At 39.8% G+C, this 22,085-nt stretch overlaps 1 pseudogene across 1 annotated transcript; it reads right to left on the reverse strand.

Moving 5' to 3' along the window:
* Positions 1-218: 218 nt before the first annotated feature.
* LOC148726592 (uncharacterized) lies at positions 219-21,520 on the reverse strand (annotated as a pseudogene). Its single transcript, XR_015990088.1, has 9 exons — positions 20,852-21,520; positions 19,511-19,567; positions 18,505-18,879; positions 10,669-10,911; positions 9,756-9,860; positions 6,992-7,084; positions 3,872-4,072; positions 3,115-3,192; positions 219-405 (listed from the first exon to the last, which is right to left on the reverse strand). The product of XR_015990088.1 is annotated as an uncharacterized LOC148726592 (transcript).
* Between the last annotated feature and the right edge of the window lie 565 nt (positions 21,521-22,085).

The raw sequence follows: 22,085 nt of genomic DNA on the forward strand, positions 1-22,085 counted from the left end.
GTAGTTTTTATTTCAAAGACACGCATTATTTACCAATCCTAATTGAGTAATGATTATTGACGTCAGCAATAAAACAACCATTTGCGACTAATGAAAGTAAAAATGCCAATATTACCCCAACACTGAGAGACCAACACGCACAGTACCAAATTACCCATCGACTTGGGATGAGCTCGAGATATCTTTGAGATAACTTCGGGAGCGGGTAACATCGAGGACTTTAAAGTTTATCGGCAACGTGAGTCAGCCCACGGTCACCTAGAAAGTCATACAGCTCCCCCACTGTTCTTAAGTCGTATCGCTTGGTGATGTTATCCATTGAGTTTCTTCCCATTCGTAACGTATGAACATCACTTGGACTTCAATTCAGTAGCTGTAAAGTACGAAGATTTTCACTAACGTAATCTGAAAAAAAGAACACAAACATTCACATCAATTGCGCCTGACGAAATATGACTCGTTCATAATCTAACGCCCGTTACACCTTCGAGTTATATAATTGGCCTACTTTATAATCTGCCAACAGGGAAATACGAATGGAAGTTGTTATAAAACAAGAATAACATATCTGTAGTATCGATTCATTTTCTAATGTGGCTCTTAGTGATACAACCTACATGTGAAGTGGAGTAGGTGTAAAAGTAGAGGCGTCATATTCCAGACTCAGTGGTGATAACAGAAGTTGTTCTGTTGTTTCAATATTTCATATTTGAACAAGAACACTAAGCTTTTGTCGGCTTTTCCTTAGAGACGTATTATGTATGTGTCTTCTCATAACGCCTCATGACTAAAGGGAACAGAAACAAGGAAGTGATTGAAAGTATAAGACTGAAAACATGATATTAACATAAGCAAAGGGTCCAATAGCAGCATTTCACAGCGGTAACATTCCAGCCTGGCGTTCCTTGAAATACAAAATCCAACAAGAAATAGCGAAGAGGAAGAAGTATTTCTACAAGAACAAAGTACAGCACTTAAAGTATGATGACTGCCGCAAGTGGTGGAGCATTATTAATCAAATGTCTGGCAGATCTGCATAGTCCTCCTTTTGTTCACTTGAACGAGATGGAAAAATTATGTTCCAACAAGATCTTGATAATAGTTGAAATCAGTTTTACGTTTCAGTTAATGCGGACATCCCTCCACTTGACAGTAATATGCTACCAGCTTTTCTTCCTGCTTAAGGCAGGTGTCTTAACTGTGCAGCCCCATGAAGTCTGTGAGAAGTTGCTCGCCATCAAACTTTCAATGCCTGACGGTCCAGACAACGACCGTGTCCCATTGTTGAAGAATTCGCATATGAACTGACTGAACCTATTACCACTATTCTCAACACATCACTTCGAGTGGGTATTGTGCCAGTAGTCTGTAATGAATCCAATATAATACCCATCCCAAAAATACAAGTACCTATAGATGAGGGCGAATTCAGACCTATCTCGTTGACTTCCTGTTTGTCTAAAGTTCTTGAGGATTTCGTAGTCACATGGTTAATTGACGATGTCAAGGAAAAAATCGATCCATATCAGTTTGGATGTCTGAAGGGAACTTCAACAACGTATTGTTTACTTGACATGATTCACACCTGGTTAACGTATCTCAATCCACCTGGACGTCATCTCCGCCTTTGCTTCCTTGACTTTTCTAAAGCTTTCGATCGTATTGAGTATAATATACTAATCGAAAAACTTTTTGACTTAAGCGTTCGCACATCTTTAATACCGTGGATTATTGGCTTTCTTCCTAACCGCCGACAACGCGTTGAGTTAGCTGGCTCGATTTCTGACTGGCTTCCAATATCTGCGGGCGTTCCCCAGGGAACAAAACTTGGCCCAATATTGTTTCTGGTAATGATCAACGACTTGAATATTTCAGATCCCGAATCCTGTACTTGGAAGTATGTTGATGACGTAACGTTGCCCGAAGGACTTGTAAGGAACAGCAACTCAACCATCCAAACCAGTCTCAATACCATCGCCTCTTGGAGCTCTAGTAACTGGATCAAAATCAAGGTAAAAAAGTGTAATGAAATGTGGATTTGTTTCTTCAAGGACCCCACAGAAATCCCTCATTTGAACCTCGACGATCAACAATTAGAGCTTGTAACTTCACACAAAGTGCTTGGCTTAGTCATTCAAAATAATTTAAAATGGAACAATCATATTGAATATATAGTCACCAAGGTCTCTAAACACCTTCACATACTCCGAGTACTCCGTCGAGGGGGCGCTGAGATTAATAATCTAATTACTATCTATACTGTCTTGATAAGATCTTTACTAGAATATTGTTGTGTAGTATGGCACCACGCCCTACCCTCTTACCTCTCACAGGAATTAGAACGTATACAGAAACGTGCTGTTAAAATTATAGTCCAAGCGTTTCCTTACTTAGAAGCTCTTCATTTTTTAAACTTAAGAACATTAAACGAAAGACGTAGTGAACTTTGTCTTAAAACTCTTGAAAAGATCTCAAGAGGAGTTCCTCTTGTTAAACATCTCCCAATGACAAGTCAGCACATGCATCACTATCAAACGAGACGCGCTAGCAAATATATATTGCCTAAATGCAGGACAGAAAGATTGCGTCGTAGTTTTTTCCTAAGTACTGGCCTAGCTTTTAAGAATTATTAGACTTTAACAATATATATACGCCCATTCAACTTGTATAAATAAACCTTTTTGTAATTTTATTACAAAACCCATTGTAACCCTCCCTCTTCGATCAGCTTTTGTAATTTTTATTGTTGTACGATTGTAGCCATATTGTAATTCAGATTAGCTGCGATGATTTTGGAATTAAACTTTCTTTATATCTTCTTTCTTCTTCTTCAATACATGATAAGGCGCGATTCCACGAGTCTGCATGTTCATTAAAAGTAATAACAAAGGAAACGTATCTCTCAAAGGAAACGCTTCAGCCAGTTGCCGTTAAGTTGCAAGTAGAATTACTCACATCTTAGCAACCTGATTCAGCTTAATCCAAGCTGGATTCGAAATAATTGTAATCAATGTGAACGACGACAGCCCGGCTGAAACATGCAACTGGCCCTGTACAAATGTACTAACTTGTAGACCTTTCTATCGGGCCACTATTCTACAAAACGTTACTTACCTTTTAAAATACGTGAAAAATTCTCTTTTTCTTGTTTCGAGATCTCATCGATGAGCAAGTTTTCAGGTAGTTGAGGACCTAAAAGAAAAGACGAATCGTCTCAGGAACAAATATTGAGTTTGACTCACAATAGGCTTCACATACAAAAACAGAATCATAATAAAGCCTCGATCACACCAATCAAGTGATTCGAAACAGTGTAGTTTTTTTTTTTTTTTTTTTTTTTGGTAAACATATGGATTGTCTCTTACGCTTCACAACTGGTTCAAAACAGAGGCCTTCTGTTACCTAGAAAGCAGCAGAATAGATGATCACCGGATGGGCCATGTCAGAGGTTTTTTTTTTTTTTTTTAACTTTTTTTTTTTTTTTTCAACAAATGTTTCCCCAGCCGAGTATAACGTTAGGTGTTTTCTGTTTTGGTTTTTCCTGGGTCTCTTCAAAATACCCCTACTGCTTTCTCTTCTTCTGTTATATCTTGTTCAAAGAGTTCACATACATTTCAATTGAAATTAAAGAATAACAGGAGCATTATTTTGCAACTGAACATAACATGAGTGATATTGCAACATGATTTTTAAACTTCAAAACTGTTGTTTACTTAATGCGAATTGTTTTCCATTTAAATTTCGCGGATTGGAGAGAGTTTGATGTTAAAACTTGATTATTCTGTTTCACAAGAAATCATGTTCCTCTTCGTTTAAACATCAATACATAAGTATTAAGAGGGATTTAAGAAGATTGTGTCAAACAACGTACCTGTTGTTCCTGTTGGTGTGATCTCTCTTAAGAGATAAAACACGTCCATTCTTTTTAAATTCTTTGCTTTTCTTGCCAAGACACGGATGGTTGTTTTGTCCTTAGAGGTTGGTTTCCTGAAATAATCTTCCTCTAGCTGTAGCGAGTTTTTCAGTTGTTGTATAATGACGTCAGGACTACTTGGCGATGTTAGAATAGTTTCTGCAAAAAACACAAAAAAAAAAGAATACAAATCTCGTTTTGCTATTAATGAATTATAAAAATACACAACACCCATATCAAATCCTGAGAGAATTATAGTTCATAACGAATTCTTCGAATATTTCAGATGATTTAAAGTTAAAAGACGTATGTCAATGAGAGGCCGACGCATTCTCTGAGGCCAAATTTATTAAGAGGTCAAATTGAACTTTGAAAAGATTAACTGCTAAAAGAAGAGTGACTGACATTTATAGGAAGCCTTCAAGGTAAAACTAGCGCGTCTCATCCCGACCAAATATGAAAACGCATTTGGTCAGAAACACGTCCATTCACCGGCCAATTTACATCTGAAGGCTCGGCCCCAGATAGACCAAAAAAAAATAATTCAAAATTGACTGATAATCGTTTTTTTTGACAAGAAAGTATTTCAATAAAAATAAGCGAACTAGTGTGTTTTGCCAGGTCCATGCCAAAATTATCATGCAGGCTGCGAGAATTTTCTTGAAGCACAATCTGTTAGGATCACAAATTCTTAGTCCTCTCTAGTAATTTCGCAGACAAAGTCACATTATTCGCAAATGCTTAAGTAGTGTTATAACCCTTAGCATGTTTTTCCCACCTGGGTCGCATCTACATTCTTTATTAAAAAAAATAAAAAAAGAAAAAGCCTTGACTGTGCTCGGTTCTGTTACAAAGCACAAAGGAAGCGGCTAAAGCTCGAAAGCAGTGCAGAGGGAAACACGAGATGTAGTCGAGTGTTTATTCATACGTCTGGAGTAAGACTAAAGCTGTCAAATATGTCAAACCATAAAGGTTCACAATCTGTAATAGTTCACAAAGCGAAATAGTTCGGCAGGTCGAATCCCAAACTCTTGCTAGTAGCTTTTTAGTCTGAATAGAGAATCTGAAAAAGAATTGTTCAGTGAAATCGGGCCGAATCGTGGTTCATAAGAACACGCATTTTTTTTTTTTTTTTTTTTTTTTCATATAATAATTAGAAAACAGACTGCTTTAGGCGTTTGTTTTTTGAATGAACAAAAGTCGAATTTACAGGAAAATGAAAATTGCTTAAGGTAAGAGCGCCGTAAAACTCGACTGTGGTGACTGATTTGGCCTTCCACTCAACGCACCAGAAAAAATAAAAGAGCAATTTCTTAGTTGTTCACTTGACAGGTGGAAGGTGTCTTTCTGAGGCTTGCTTCACTTCGATGACCGGAGATCTCCTTGATGATCGCAGTCGCTCTGACACCGTCATGACTTGTATGAATTTCAACAGTAGTGCTTATTTGGTTATATTCTAATTTCATCATTCATGTTTCGTTCTATTTAGTATTTTGACACAAAACTATATATACTATACGAGTGTTAGCTGTGTTCGAGTTTTATTACCATACGTAAGCTTGAAAACTAACTATGCGTGAAAACCTTCAAACCTCGGAGTCCATTTCGTTTCTTTTTTTTGTGATTTTCGTCTCGGCGCTTGGCATGCTTACAAACCTTTGTTAGTTTCTCCTGTTGCTACTGGCCGGCTCACTTGTTCCGAAATTTCACTCTCAATTAACTAAAAAAAAGCAAGAGAAAACTCCAGGAAATTGCCCAACATTAAAGTGGCTGAGCACAGTTTTCGCGCACGCTTTTGCCCATGCAATTCAGCGCGCGCACAAGGATTGCAAAAAACAAACAGGCCGTCAACAGAGCGGTCATTTCATTTACTCAACACGTACCCGCACTATCTCTGCTATTTTTCTCTATAGTTGGCGCAGTGTATAGAGGGATTTAATCTTTTATTACAAAGGTATGTTAGTAAAGTTAATGGTGCAAAGAACCCAGCAATTCTCAGCTATTTCGTTGTTACCGAAAGAAACCAGTTAAATGCAGCGCATGTGTAGTAAGTCGAAAAACTGCGATTGAATGGAAAATTGCTTTCTCGGAAATATGCCTATTTTTTGAGAACCACCCATTAGAATTTCACGAAATTTGGCACAAAAATACTTTAGGAATTAAGTAACTGGAGTATTGAGAAAAAATTGATTTTAAACAAATGAAATTCTAGAAAATCGAATGAACCTTCAACCAGGGATAATCAAAGATCTCTCTGTTAAATTGTTAGCAAAGTGATGTTAACTTGTGAGAATCGTTACAAGCTCGCTGCATGCATATTACAAAGAAAACCTAATGACTAGATTTTCTACAAAGATACAAAACCGATTTTAATTGCCTATTTATATCTATTCATGACGCCATAGTAACAAATTGGTAGATAGTGTGACAGCTTTAGCTCAGTTCCGTGTTTTGTATTCTGATAAAACACGCTCTTTCAATCCATGGCAACGCGCTTTAGGATTGTTACGAGTTGTGCCGTATTTTGACGAACCCGTAGGGCGAGTCAAAATGCAAACAATACGCTAATACACAACAAAACGTTTGTTAGGAGATTTATTTTCCAACACTCCAAACTGTTATTTCAGTGCGGGTGAATTTCGTGGATATTTATTTCCGGTTCTCTAGAGTACAAATACCACGAGACATTTGTCTCGTTTTGGGCGCTATTTGTACTCTATGAAGCACAGTAGGATAAAAAATTTAGTTATATCCTGAATAATACAGCTCATAGCCACTGTAACTTATTAAACATCCAATCCAGAATTAACCATTTAGCTTATTAAACATCCAACCCATAATTAACCATTTAGCTTATTAAACATCCAACCCATAATTAACCATTTAGCTTATTAAACATCCAACCCATAATGAACCATTTAGCTTATTAAACATCCAACCCATAATTAACCATTTAACTTATTAAACATCCAACCCATAATTAACCATTTAGCTTATTAAACATCCAACCCGTAATTAACCATTTAGCTTATTAAACATCCAACCCGTAATTAACCATTTAGCTTTTAGGGGACTGACCTGCGCTCGTCCACTTTCTTTCAATCTCTTTCACGTTTTTTAAAGTGTTTCTGATCCTATCCATTTCTTTCTTCATTTTAACAACTTCATTACCTAAGACAGTTGAGGATGTAAAAACACTTGTCTTAAGTTGATATCAAACAGAAGCTGGGGAACTTTACCCAAGGAAACGCTATTTTTAAACACGATACATCACACAAAGATGAAACATCAACCCCCTTCTCGTAAATAACCTGTGAAGCTAGAAATTTAATTTCACAGCCACGCATGGCCATCAGCCCAAACATGAGAAAAATAAAAGGGCTAAACTTTACTGTTACGTTTGCGTTGACTGAAACAAAATATAAGCGAGGCGTCGCTTTAGGCGTATACCTACCAAATATTTTACGGGTCATAATGGTTAGGTGAAAAATGTGGAGTATGGAAAGTGGGGAGTGTGGAAAGTGCGGAGTGCGGAGTGCGAAGTGTGGAAAATGTGGAGTGTGGAAAATGCGGAGTGTGGAAAAATTTATAATTTTATAAGAGAACTAGTGGGCACACAGCAACTTGTCTTGTAGTATTGGGCTTAGTAATCGACCGGTTTCATCAGGATAAAACTAAAAAATACATAGGAACTTACTTTATACTAGACCTTGTCAGAACATGTCACGTTCCTAGTTTGGGTGTGAACAACAGAACACCCACAAGAATAACCACAGAATATGGTTAAAATCTTGTGCTAGAAGGTGCTTTTGAGGCTTCACGGTTTTAACGTTGAAAACAAAAGGGTAAAAGGCAAACAAAAGAATCAAACAAGTGAAACATTACTCTCAGTATGTTGTAGCTTAAGCATAGCATTTTTTCACTTTTTTCGAGTGTGAAAAATGCGGAGTGTAGAGTATATATAAAATAAAAAGACATAAAAATATATACATGCATAGAAATTGTCTTACTTGGGTAATACTGTTACTGTCTGCAAGCAAAATATCAACCTCGCGCTGATGTCGTTTTCTTTGGCTAGTTAGCCGTGAGTACTATAAATTGGCAGAAAGCGTCTGGAAAATACTTTTGGTCACTTTCGAAAAGGCGTTACCGTTAACACCTAAATGGCGCAAATCTTGCGAAATATACGTTAGTTGTAAGCCATGGGTAGATTCAATTTAATTTGCATATTCACAGATGAGTACAAGTTTGCATCGATCTCCACGTGGTCCACTGTCCACTTGTTTCACGCGTTGATTTTTTTATAACCCGTTTTATACGGTGCTCTTTACATAGATACAAAATAAAATGGAATGATACATCGCTTTTTTAAAGAGCATGGACTGCTTGTTATTATTGACTGTAATGTTTCACTCGTTTGATTGTTCGATTCGTTTGTTTACCTTTTTGCGTTCTTTTAAGCTTGAAAAAGTAATGTACGGTTTAGTAGTGAAAACGCAATGATGCATCGCCTTAAAGAAAATGGAGTGCTTGTTATTGTTTTTCTTACCGTTAAAACCTACTCCTTACCCACACTCTGCATTTTCCACACTGCTCATTTTCCACACGCCGCATTTTCCACTCTCCGCATTTTCCACACTCCTCATTTTCCACACTCCTCATTTTCCACACTCCACATTTTCCACATTACTTATTTTCCACACTCCTCATTTTCCACACTCCTCACTTTCCACACTCCTCACTTTCCACACTCCTTATTTTCCGCGCTCTTCATTTTCCACACCCCTCATTTTCCACACTCCTCATTTTCCACACTCCTCATTTTCCACACTCCTCATTTTCCACACTCCTCGTTTTCCACACTCCGCACTCCTCGCTTTCCACACTCATCATTTTCCACCTAACCGGTCATAATCACGAGAACCAAAGTGACGGTTAACGGAAATTTATCGTCTATGAAAACCAGATACTAGAACGACCAAGATGTAAGGACGACCTGTAGCTAAATCAAATAAGTGGCTAAAAAACGACCGTAACCTGAAATAATAAAACAATTAATTCCTATTAATCGAAGCGAAAACTTCCGAAATATAAGATACAAGCTTGTAAAACAAATGCAACCTAGTAACAACTCCAATCGCGATGAAACACGAAAAAGGCAAAAGAAACTACGTTAAGAGATTCACCCATACAGTCCAGAGCCCAAGCGTCCTAAGAACTAAAGGGTAGGCGTTCACTCGTAAACGCTAAGCGTGATTTTCGCTACTTATCACAAAGCCATTGAAAAGGTACAAAATACAATAGATTCTCGAGTACCGTTGTCTAATCAAAATAAAAGAGAACTAAGCCTTTGCAAAATAAAAGAATCAAACTTACATATCGATCCCACCTGCGCCAAAGGTTTTAAAGGTTACAAAGTTATGAAGGTAGCAAAGGTCAGGATCCTTCGAATTACTAAACACAACTCAAGAAAGGACACTAAGGTCGCTGTTTATATGCAGGAGAGGACACAAAAAAAGAACGTTAAAGGATCGAGTTTCAAGAACAATAGATAGGCAAATCAGCATGAATAAACATTGTAACTAAGATCGCAACCAAGAAGAAAAACGCTATCAAGGTATTTATAATTAATGAAATCGGCTAGTATCCTTAACAGTGCCATTTCACCCGAAAATCAAACCAGTACGTATTCCAAGCCCTCATCTGGGAGAGTCTCGGATTTGTATCTCAGTTTCTTTTTTGTTTTAAGATCACTGGCACCATCAGCTTATCAAGTGAATCAACTAATAAATGAATTTAACGCATAATGTCCTCTGTTATTATAATCAATTGATCGTTTGACCTTCTAATGGGTATGCATCTCTGAATGCTTCATAAAAGCTGATCCAATTGTCCATGACATCTTTGAATGAAACTTCCAATCGTTCCAGCTTTTGAAGTCTGTCTCCTGAGAAATAAAAAAATTATTGTTTTTGATACAAAACGAGAAAGATAGTAATTTTCTAGTTGCAAAAAGATGTTTTTATTGTCATGGCGCGACTGTGGAACAAGTCCGCAACCAGTGGTGGGCTAGCTCAACCTAGTCTCTCGGTAGAGAATCCGAGCGCGTCTGCCGGTGGAAAAAGGGTAACTCTCTGGAAACATCAAGAAATAAACCTTTTATTATGGGGCGTATAAAAAAGCATCTCCGTCAGTAACCACGTCAAGCTACAGAAAAATGAGTCATCGTGGAGCCAGCATGTGTGGGCCAAAAGGCAGGGGGAGCTTGTTGACAAGGCAAAAATACACTTCATTTCACGCTCCTTATGAAACTGGTTTTTAGGAAGAAGTGACAAGCCTTGCCATCCCTCACACGAGGTTTTCCGTACGTAGAAGAGAAATGGCATCACAGATCATGATAAGGCAACACATTCCTCATGCTACGAGGTTATGTCTTCTCTGAATGTGTTCGAGTGAGTTTTAAAAGATGTACTTGGATACCTAGGCTACATTTTTTCATGGCAGTCTTTACACCTAACTACCATTAAAGTAAAAGGGCAGCAATGGAACGATTCTGTTATTTCCCCTAACAACCAACTAGGATCTTAACACAAAAGCGAGGTAAATATCTGATGTCAGCATTATGGCTATTTTAAGTTGAATCCAAAAACCGAGGGAGAGGACAATTCAATGGTCAAAACTCAGTGAAATTGGATAGAGCTCCCGACAACTCTTACATGTACTATTAAGAATTATAATTGGTTGGAGACTGTCACCTTCATCTTTGTCTAATCCATACTCAGAGGGGGCACTACTCTGGGTTCCTACTCCAGTGTCACTTGGCTGCGTGATTTCGCTGTACGTCTCCTGAAGACCTTCCAAGTATTCTTCTACTTTCCTGTCAACTGGTAAATACTCCCTCTCGGAGATATTCGCTGTGACCATTTTTCGTTCTTTCGAGATGTCTGAATCAGAACTTGCTCGACTCTTCAATATTATCTTTTCTTTAACTTTCATCTCTAAATTGAATTGGAAAAAGCAAAATACTGATGAATAAAGCATCATTTGCTAACGACTATTGAATACTACCTGATTGAGAGCCAACCGACTAGGAAAGTGAAACCCAACTTATTTAGTTATCAAGTCTTTGTGCACCATTCAAATTGCATTTTGATGAGTTTTAGAAACGGTAAAGCTGCCGCAATTTATGACGTAGAGTTGTTTTCGCGGAGGAGTTTGCGGACAACTGTTTTGACAAGACGTGGAGAGAAAGAAAAACCCGTTGATAATTTTTATAAATTGTTATTCACCACTCTTTCCCTGCTTAATCTGTCTGGCAAACGAAAAAACACATGCAATAATATGGTTGTTCACATACATTCTTTTACCTTGCACAGTAGATCAGAAAGACGAAATATTAGAGGCCTCTATTTTCAATTCTTGTGCCACAGATCTTCCCGCAGAGGAAGTAAGAGCAAGCGAATTCTAGCTCATGTAGATATAAGTGTATGATAATCAACCCTTGCAAAATATATAATACATGATTTCAAATTTTTCCTGGAGAAAAATGATTTGCCCATACATTTTCCTTTCATCAACAGGCAAATTTATTGCATCTTTTGTACGAAAATAAAAACGCCATCCCAAATTGAATTGAATTTTAAAAGAAAACTGTTATTGTATGAAACGTAAGATTAAGCTTTTGAATCTACAACATTTATTCCGCTCACACAAAAAACCGTTACAGCATGGAAAGAAAAAAAATACATATATATATGTATATATATATATATGCTAATTCCGAAAAAAGAGTTTGAATAACAAAAGGATAACTTGAATTAACAATTCCTGTGAGACAAAATTTAAGCAACAACGGTCAAATATGCATAATAACAACATTCCTAATTTTGACGTTGCATATAAAACAGTCTTCATGCCTAGCTTAGCAACGAGTTTTCAAAGCGATGCTTAGGTAAAGGTTTCGTAACGATGTCAGCAATCATCTCGTCTGTATTGATGTATTTCAAAGCGATCGCTCCGTCTTGTACTATTTCGCGAACGAAGTAGTATCGTATATCGATGTGCCTGGTCCTGGCATGACCCACGGGATTCTTAGCCATCGAAATAGTCCCTTGGTTGTTTTATATATTTCAGTTAGCCCCTCTGGAGGTTCTCCCATGTCTGCCAGCAGCCTTCGAAGCCAGAGTGCTTCCTGAGTGGTCGTACTGATTGCTGCATACTCTGATTCTGTTGTCGACAATACAACGGTAGCCAGCTCTTTGTTTAGCCAACTTACTGCCCCACACGCCAGAGAAAACACGTTTCCTGATGTGGAATGACAGTCATCCATATCACCCACCCAATCTACATCTGAGTAACCAATCAAATTTCCACCAGTATATTTCTTGTAACTCAATCCAAGATATGCAGTTGCTTTCACATATCTGAGGATTCGCTTTCTTGCTGTTAAATGGTTTTGTGTCGGGCTTCCTACAATCGACTGATACGAGGTCACATCAACCGGTCTGTTAAAACCATCTTCCTTTTGCAGCTTAGCGTTCAAATAAGCAGGTGTAGACACCGATTTTGTTTCTGTTTGCCCAAACGTCTCGACCATCTTTTCGACGTCATGCCCTTGATGAAGGAAGACTTGCTTGTTTTTTACATCTTCAACGGTACAGACTCCGATATACTAATGCAGCTCTCCCATATCTTTCATCATAAACTGCAACTTTATACTGTACTTAACACTTCTCATCTCCGTGATTTTTCTTGCTAGAATCATCAGATCGTCAACGTGAACTCCAATAATAGTTCATGCATCCTTTTTCATGAATACGCAGGGATCTGCAGAGGCCTGAATAAAACCAATCTTCTCAATGCACTCCCGAAACACTTTGTTCCAACAACGGGAAGACTGCTTTAACCCATGCAACGACTTCTTTAGCATGCATACCAGATACTCCTCCCCAGGTTTCACGTATCCTTCCGGCTGCTGCATGTAAATTTCTTCATCTAGTTTACCGTTCAGAAAAGCTGTTTCTACGTCCATCTGGGGAATCAGCAGATTATTCTGAACTGCAAACGCTAGAAAACAACGTATTGAAGATAAACGAACAACAGGCGGAAAATTTGCATCATAGTCAATACCATATTTCTTGGCTACTAGGCGTGCTTTGAATCATTCCACTGTACCATCGCAGGAGTGTTTCAGTTTAAACACTCATTTGCATCCGAGGACTTTCCGACCTGGAAGTAATTCAACCAACCTCCACGTCTTATTTTCGACTTTCCTCTCTGCAGCGTGATCACCTGATCTTACTTCTTGTACAGTTGTAGGTTCATCAATCCCAGAAAGATGATAGGCGATATGGTGTACGCGGTGAGTTGCCATGTCTGCATATTCGTTATAACCATATCTGACTGGTGCTTTTCGTGTTCTTACCGACCATCGAGGTTCCTCTAGGGAGTCTTCTTCTAAATTCTTCATTTCTTCTTGTTCTCCTTCATCTTTTCAAGGGATTACTTCGTTTTGCTCTGCTTCCTCGCACCTTGGGTCTGGCTCTGTTGTCGTGGCTCACCTCTGGCCAAATCGTTTTCTTTAAACTCCATATCTCTTCGGATATACATCTTTCGGTTCGTCTCATCAGAATAACGATATCCCTTTGACGTTAAGCTGTAGCCCACGAAACGTATCTTCTTCGATTTCCTATCAAGCTTTCGTCGTTCACTGTCTGGTACGTGGGCATAGGCCATACACCCAGATATACGTAAGTGGCCCACATCTGCTTTCCTTCCATACCACCGCTTATAAGGGGTTTCATTCTCTTTTAGCGCCATCGTGGGAAGGCGGTTTCTCACATAGGCAGCTGTAGAAACGACTTCAGCCCAAAAACTGTCCGATAATGCCGCATGCGCGATTAATGAACGTGCCGACTCGACCGAAGTCCGATTTATTCTTTCTGCTACCCCATTCCGTTGTAGTGAGTGTGGTACTGTCAGCTCATGTCTAATTCCTTTCTCCTTCAAAATAGTTCTGTAATTCAGTAGACAAATATTCGCCGCCATTATCCGTTCGCAAACTTCCAATTGCCTTACCGACACCGTTTGTAGCTGAGGCTTCAAATTCTATAAACTTCTGACTTGTGTCTCATGAAGCGTACAGCACAGCACCTAGTGCAATCATCTATAAAAGTAACAAAATACTCCAATCGATGGCGTGTGCATTGAACCGCAGACGTCATTGTGCACCAGCTGTAGCCCTCGCGTCGAGCAGACCTTTCCCACTGCAGGGAACGGTTTTATACACACTTTTCCTGCCGAACATTCTCCGCAGAAAGACAGTTCAGTCATTTTCTTGATTTTATCCCTCTCACAGATTCACTCTCCACACATTTCTCGAGGTGTAACTCGTGCACGTGTCCAAGACGTTGATGCCATAAATCGCTACCATGAGGTTAATCAACTGAGACGTACGTAGTGTCCGTAGGGATTGCAACTTGACAGTCTAGTTGACCGAGTTTATCAACCAGTGATCCCATTCCACGAAGCTTTCCATTTTCATCCCAAATACAAAGTTTCTGGGGACCAAACTCTACGCCGTTTCCCTTAGAACCTGCAGCTCTTACAGAAAAAAACGTTGCAAGTGAGTTTAGGCACGTACAGGACATCATATAAAACTGCTTTCTTGGATTCGATTGCCTGAAACAGCATACTCATTCGTAAGCTCCCTGATCCCAACGTTTTCACAACGCGAGCATCGCCCAGCGCAACATTGTCAGGCTCGCCAAGTTCCTTAAAATTCACCAAAACACGCTTTTCTGTCGTCTTATGACTTCATGCACCCGAGTCGATATTCCATGGACAAACATTTTTGTTTGTAGACTCCTCGCTCTCTACAGACACCAAAAACGCAGAAGCATAAACATCTTCACCTTCGAAGTCAGAATTTTTTGGTCGGCGCTCGTCACTGCTGTCGACTATTTTTTGCTTTGTGCCCTTTGAATTTATTGGAACAATAACGGCGAATATGACCCACATCAACACATTTGAAACATATTAACTAGCTTACGGGACGGATCGCTTGGACAATTACGGCGAGCATAACCCACAGCACCAAATCCAAAACATGTTGGCCGCTCGCGTGGCGTATCTCTTCCAAAGGTCCCCGTCAGTGCTGACTCAGCTTCATTTGACTGACCGGATAGCTATGATTTCTTCATTTCTTCGTGGATGAGTGCTTGCTGAACATAATCCAGGCTAACTCTATCCACTCTTGCTTCGATAGCGGTGACAAGGGTCGCGAAACTTCTCGGAAAACTTTCTAACAAAGTCACAACTTGATCCTCTTCGGAAATAGGCGCCCCAACTGCCGCAATTTTTTCGGTGATATCTTTAATGAGCTTCAAATGTTGTTCCACCTGTGTACCTTCTTTCTTCTCGGAGCGAAAATATCTCTTCTTTAAAAATAATTTGCTCGCGAGTGTCTCTCGTTCAAAATATTTCCTCGACGCATCCCATGCTTGCTTTGGTTCTTCCCTTAAGGTGATCAAGTGAAGCTGAGCGTTCTTAATCACCAACACAATTGTCGAGAACGCCTTTTGTAGCCTCGATGGGTAAAGTGCTTCTGCCGTTGTCGTGCATGTCTGCGAGGACTTGTGATCCTTCTACCAAGCCCCACAATCCTTTCACCAACAGTAAATCTTTCAATTGAAATCTCCAAGTGTTCCAATTGCTCCCCTTGAGTTTGTCGATCAACCACTTTTCCTCCATGTTTCATTCACATACCCCTGGGCCCATAACTTTCTGAATTTGCAACCTTTATTCTGCTCACACAAAAACCGTTATAACATAGCAAGAAAACGAAATACATCTATATATGCTAATTCCGAAAAAAGAGTTTGAATAGCAAAAGGATAATGCAGTAAATGGCTTGAACCCGGGCGTAACATGTGAAGGTGTAGTCTGATCGTCCGGGTGAGTGTAGTCCTGAGAAGGACTGTTGTCGGTGGTAGTGACTGACGTTTCGACAACCTGTGCGGAAGTCATCATCAGAGTCAAGTGAATGATTGTTGTCAGTAGAATGTTCTTATTCCAGTTCGTGTGAAATGATCGGTTGGTTTTGCCGTGATGTTATTGGCTGTAAGACTCAAGTGACGTAAGTCGGTCGTGATTGGTCTGTTTCGATCTGTCGGTAAAGTTAGGTCCTTCTTTTTCGGTCGTTTGTGATGTTTATGTCGTGAATGAGTCGTTCGTATGGAGCGGGTAGTTGTTGACATCTGTTTAGGGGAGTCTGTTCTAAGTTAGTAAACCAGTTATTAAGCACCTACGAAGAACTCAAACGTGACCCAACTCCTGCACTTCAACGTAAACTCAACAGTAAACTACTGACACTCAAGAAAACGAACGCCGTTGACACCCAACGGTACTATCGACTGAGGTGCTCGGCACCACAGACACAGAAACTCTACGGTTTGCCGAAACTACACAAACCTGGTTTCCCGATGCGACCTATTGTTTCTTTCTGTGGCTCTCCCACATACCAACTGTCCAAGTACCTGACGACAATACTACAACCGCTAACTAACAAATCCAGACATAAACTACAATCCACTGAAGACTTCATTAACGCTACCAAGACTGTTCAGATACCTGACGACTGCAAACTAGTGTCATTTGATGTGAAATCACTGTTCACAAGTATTCCACTTCAATTGGCATTACAATGCACTGAGACTGGAATCCGACAATCTACCGACCCACTCTCGCTACCGACAGACGACATCATGGACTTGCTAAACATTTGCCTAACGTCTACTTACTTTCAGTACAACGGTAAACACTACAAACAGTTACACGGCACCGCCATGGGGTCTCCAGTTTCTGTTGTTATAGCAGAAATTGTGATGCAGAACATCGAGGAACGCGCCCTTTCGACTTGCCGACAAACGATACCGCTTTGGTTACGTTACGTTCACGACACATTCACCGCCATTCGACACGACGAAATTGACGCATTCCACCACCACCTTAACGAACAAAACACTGACATACAGTTTACCAGAGAAGTCGAAGAAAATGGCAAACTTCCTTTTCTAGACTGCCTGGTAAGCCACAACGACAACTCATTACGGACGACAGTTTACAGAAAACCGACACACACCGACAGATTACTAGACGAGTCATCCTACAACCCTACATCACACAAAGCCACAACTATCAGAACTCTAATACGACGTGCACAACTAGTATGCGACTCGACAGACAGCTTATCCGACGAGAACAAATACCTTCACCGTGTTTTTACGAAGAACAACTACAACAACGACTTCCTCCGACGAAACACTCACCGACCCACTACCACTACCGAAACAAACGACACCGCAACCCCTACGACTACAGCAACCATACCGTACATAAAAGGCATGTCTGAAAACATCTCGCGCATCTTACTACCCTTCAACATCCGCGTCGCCCACAAACCCATCAGCACACTAAGTCAGTTACTAACCAACGTTAAAGACAAAGACGAACCGAGGAACAGACAGGGAACGATTTATAAGATCAATTGTTCCGACTGCCAAGCCTTCTACATCGGTGAGACTGGCAGAAACCTCACAACAAGACTGACTGAACACAGACGGGCGACGAGAAAAGGTGATGTCAGCAATCACATTGCTGAACACCATCGACTTATCAACCACAACATTGACTGGGACTCTGCGCAATGCCTAACCTACAGCACTGACTATTTTCAACGACTGACTCTGGAAAGCTGGTTTACTAACTTAGAACAGACTCCCCTAAACAGATGTCAACAACTACCCGCTCCATACGAACGACTCATTCACGACATAAACATCACAAACGACCGAAAAGAAGGACCTAACTTTACCGACAGATCGAAACAGACCAATCACGACCGACTTACGTCACTTGAGTCTTACAGCCAATAACATCACGGCAAAACCAACCGATCATTTCACACGAACTGGAATAAGAACATTCTACTGACAACAATCATTCACTTGACTCTGATGATGACTTCCGCACAGGTTGTCGAAACGTCAGTCACTACCACCGACAACAGTCCTTCTCAGGACTACACTCACCCGGACGATCAGACTACACCTTCATAACAAAAGGATAAGTTACATAACAGGACGGAAAATGCGTGTACTGTAAGTACCTCCCGTTGCCCCATACAAAGTCTTAGAAACTTTTCTAAGGCTTTGTATGGAGACAACGGAAGGTACTTACACTGCACGCATTTTCCGTCCTGTCATGATTAACGATTCATGTGAAACAAAATTAAATTTAAATAACAATGGTCAAATATGCGTAATAACAACATAACCGAGGAAACTTCAGCTCAAGATTTCCGAAGGGAAATTCTTCTTTCCAAGGGCAGAGATATTTTCTGTCTCGTGATGTGCTTTTAATCAATCGTAAATAGAAAAAAAAACATTGAGTTCTTTCATGTTGCAATTCCTTAAATCACATCTACCAGAAGCCCTACGTTCCAATATAAGAAACATAAAGAGACGTTTTTACTTAAAAAAAGAGAGAAACGTAAAAACCATAATGGATAGACTTTTTAAAGGCTTTATCACCTTCTCCTTCTGATATCATCAAATCCAACTTGGCATTTCTGTATTCATCCTCGTCGATGTACACAGTTAACGTCACTTCACCACCTGCCAGCTGCTTCATTTCCTCAGTGACAAGAAACTCTTGTAGATTTTTCTGCAGTGTGTCGTCTTGATAATTTTGCCATAATGCTTCAAGAGCAGAAACATTTTCTGCTTGAATCGTAAATCGGATCGATCCCTCACTAATTGCACGTAAGCAATTTCCAAACGGAAGAACAGCTCCTTTGAAAGCATTGACAAATTCTTCCATAGTGTGACTCTTGCGGAGGACCATCCATGTAGTGACAACCACGGCACCACCAATAAAATTGCGGAACGTACAGTGAGGTGTAACAACTGAAAAAAATATATAAGACATAAGGTTTACACTAGCGTGTTCCAGTCGACTGTCTGGTTGTGAAGTCGACCGATAAAGCGGAGCTGGGGCAAGTTAACAAACGTTGGCTAACGAGAGCACTCCTTCCCAGAGTCCTAGCGTAATTACACTTTCCCGCTTGTTTTGCTTATTCCCAGTAACTGAGAGCCTGGGTATGGCTAGATTAGATTTGACTTATTTGTTATCTCGAAGATTCTAAGTTAAAGAGACGAAAAGGAAACTTATGAATAAAGGAGACATAGGAGGACTATAACCATTGAGAAAACATTTTCGATCATAGAAAAATAGAAGTTGTAAAATGGTTTTTCAAGGACCGTACTTAGGTTTGACAATAGTAGTAAAAAAACAGTATAGTCCAGACTCAGCATTACTTCTATGTTTATCTGGTAGATATGGATCAAATTTCTTTGTTGGCTTTTCTCGTTTCATTTAACTTTCTGGTCAAGGAGAAAATATTGGTCTTGAGTATGCAAGTATTACACAATGAATCTAGTAACGTGAACCTCCTAAAAGCACTGTGTCAGCAGATCTTACCGTTTCAGGATTTAGTTTCCATAATTTGGCGGTGCCTCTCTTAGTTAACTCTCTTACCTCCTACTACTCTTTCTCCAACGTTTATTCCACAAGCAAGAACAGAAACAGCTTGAGCTGGAAAGTTAAATAAATTGATCATTGAAGTAATAAATACACAATGGTTTAATCAGGCAGAGAATTGAGCATTGATCTATGAAATACTTTTCTTTGCAAACTCATTATATATCCAGCTTAGGTTTATGATCAGCAAGGTGATTTGATCACTGGTGAATTAACTAATTAACGCCTGGTGGTAACTACAGCATCTGATTTCTCACTGAGGTATCACTGCTGAATCAAACATTAGGCCCATAAATTAAGGAAGTAATCGTAAACTTGATGAGGACTTGATTTTTATCTAAATTCTCCTTGTTGGTACCATAGGAAATGTATAAAGAACAGTATGAGGAATATAAATACTGATGGTATGATGTGCAGGGTTAACTGATCTGCACAAGAGTAAAACTTCACTCGCTGCAGCTCTTGGAGATCTGCTTCAAGGAATAAAACCTATATATACTAATAGGTTTTTTCTCGACCTAACTACTACAACAGCTCTTTGTAAATCCCACTTCTTGTTTTTGCGTGGATGACCGGGTTACGTAGGTTATTTTAAAAACAGAGGCGTTCATGGCGGAGTTTTTAACGCAGTTCAAGACGAACTTCAAGGATTTTTTTACTCATTGGAGTCTCAACCTGCGGCGGACTAGAAAGTTTAAAATGTATATAGAAGGATGAAACATTACATGTTACCAAGAGCAAACTTCTCCTTTAACTCTTGTCAGCATCTCGCCGTTTTCGAAAAGAACGCAGAGGAGGCCCTGGGAACGAAATCTGTGTTTATTCCCTCGCCATATTGTCAAAATATGTTTTTCTAGCACTTTCTCGATTCCTTCAAGAAGGCACTAAATGTTCCCTCATAGATAAAATCATAAATAACTAAATAACAAATGTTCGCACATCTACGCAGGCTTTGAGCTGAAAACTAAGCAAAATCCTTAGTAAAATCTCACGAACATCGAGCAGGCAGCACTCAATGTGCAACTGGCAGCGTAGCCATTTCGTTATGGCTGAGTGTCCAAATTTGTTTTCCATCTAGGCAGGTGAAAGGGACTATTTACTGGTATTAATAATAGAGTCCAGCATGTCATCTTCGCCAGCTTAGTTTCAGATTTTACTGCTCTCCACCTTTTCTCGAACAATCGGTTGAACTGATCTTAAACCGTGGTCTAGCAAATAACTTAACACGAAGGATTCCGGAATTAAATTGATGACGTTCGATGTAATGGACAAACATTCGGTCGAGGAACTCCAAAATTGTTTGAAAAAAGAGGAATTCAGTTGCAAACTGTTCCTTACCTCGCATTTTTCGTCTGTAGTCCTCCCTCTCTTTCCTTTCCCTCTCGGCATCTTCTTCCTGTTTTCTCTTCTTGTCGAAGTCATCCACAAGTCTGCACAAATCTGGTTTCTCCACTTCAGTCGCTATGGTTTTCAGGATACTAAGGTTTCCTATCCCCAGCTTGTTCTGTTGTTCTAACTCTGTGAACAATGAATTGACACTTACGATATGTTCTTCTCTTTCTTGCGCTATTAGATTTTGTCTTCTACAAATTAACATAAGTCGTTGCAGTTCATTGGACTCTTCGAGTGCCCGACTTATCTTCTCCAGAAATTGCTTGTAGTCTTTTCTTTTAATTTCGAATTCGTCCACCATTCGAAGAAGATCCCATTTTCTTATCCCTTTCAGGAGATCCTTCAATATATCAAGACGATCAATTCCAAGAAGACTCTTCTCCTCCAGTTTGGCGAGCAACGAATTAACATCTGTGATTTCCTCTTCCGAGCCATCAGGAATAAAACGTTTTTAAAAGAAGCATCAACCATTCATGCCCGGTTCGCCAGTCGATTTCCTTTTTACACTGATGCCATAGGCTGAGGTATTCAACCACAGACATGACTGTTAGTAGGGGAGAATGACATTACTATGGCGAAAATGAATGATAATCACGAATCAAGATACGCTTTGCTCGTAGATGGATTGATTAGTAGTATTCTCAACTTATGAATACTTTAGTGAAATTGAACAATTATTTAAGTTGGGAAGCTAAACTCCAAACCCTGACTCTATTCTGAAGCCCCATCCATATGGTCCCAGGTACCTAAGACAACCGTTCCCCCCGAATTACCAAGGGCGAGCTAATTTTTAACTTATTTCTTTATAATTTTCAGCTGACCGCTTATATGAGATTTTGATTTCGTCTCGGGTATGCGAGGCAACTCAGGGGGTAGGGGGGGAGACGAGTTGTCTCACCTCGGCAGGTAGAGTAGCACTGCTAGGCGAGGCAACTTTTTCTCATGTAAACACCCTTCTTGGTCACTCGTGACGAGACAAATCAAACCGAAAAGTGTGTGCGCACACTATACCAAGAGCCCGTATGTTTTACAGCTATTCTTTTCCTGTTGTCCGCTACTTTGACGAATACATATAACCCGGCCTTGTCGAACGAGGGTTAGGAGATGTCAAATTTTATATAAACGCTGCGTAAAGTTGTCTCGAGGTTGTCTCGTCATTTAAATGGGGCTGAGGAGGGCC

The sequence above is a fragment of the Stylophora pistillata genome, chromosome 7, assembly GCF_964205215.1.
Source record: "Stylophora pistillata chromosome 7, jaStyPist1.2, whole genome shotgun sequence".
NCBI lineage: Eukaryota > Metazoa > Cnidaria > Anthozoa > Scleractinia > Pocilloporidae > Stylophora > Stylophora pistillata.